Source organism: Larus michahellis, chromosome 6 (assembly GCF_964199755.1).
Source record: "Larus michahellis chromosome 6, bLarMic1.1, whole genome shotgun sequence".
Taxonomy (NCBI): domain Eukaryota; kingdom Metazoa; phylum Chordata; class Aves; order Charadriiformes; family Laridae; genus Larus; species Larus michahellis.
The window spans coordinates 30,084,131-30,084,640 of record NC_133901.1 but is presented as its reverse complement, the minus strand read 5'-3'; positions in this window follow the sequence as shown (position 1 = coordinate 30,084,640).

Here is a 510-nt window from a genome sequence, read left to right as displayed (position 1 = left end):
GCGTTTTTTTTTTTTTTTTTGACACTGCAATTTTCTCACCATCTCCGAAGTGGGATTTGGTAAGCACTTATCTCAGTTAGCGATCACTGTGGCTTTATACTGTGGTGCAGCCGAGCTCCGGTGCAGTAACCCGACTGGCAACTCACCTTTTGCACACTGAGAAGACCGCGTCCCTTAGGGGCCATAACAGTAATAATATATATGGCCCTACAGCAGCCAAAGACACACACGGTGTGTTTGTACCCACAGGGCTGGAGGAGGCGGCAGCTGGGCCCGCCTGCCTCGCCCACGCCTGACAGGAACCCTGAGTGCCCGTCGCTCCCTCCTCACCTCGTCATACAGGGCGAGGACACCCGCTCTCCGAAAGGCGGCGAGAGAGCTGTCGCGATAGCGGAAGGGCGGGAAACTGAGGCGAAACGCCCCTCATGACGGCCGGCCCCCGCCTCAGCGCGGCCGACGCGCGGTGCATGCCGGGAGATGTAGTTCAGGGCGGGGCGGGGCGCGGCGCGG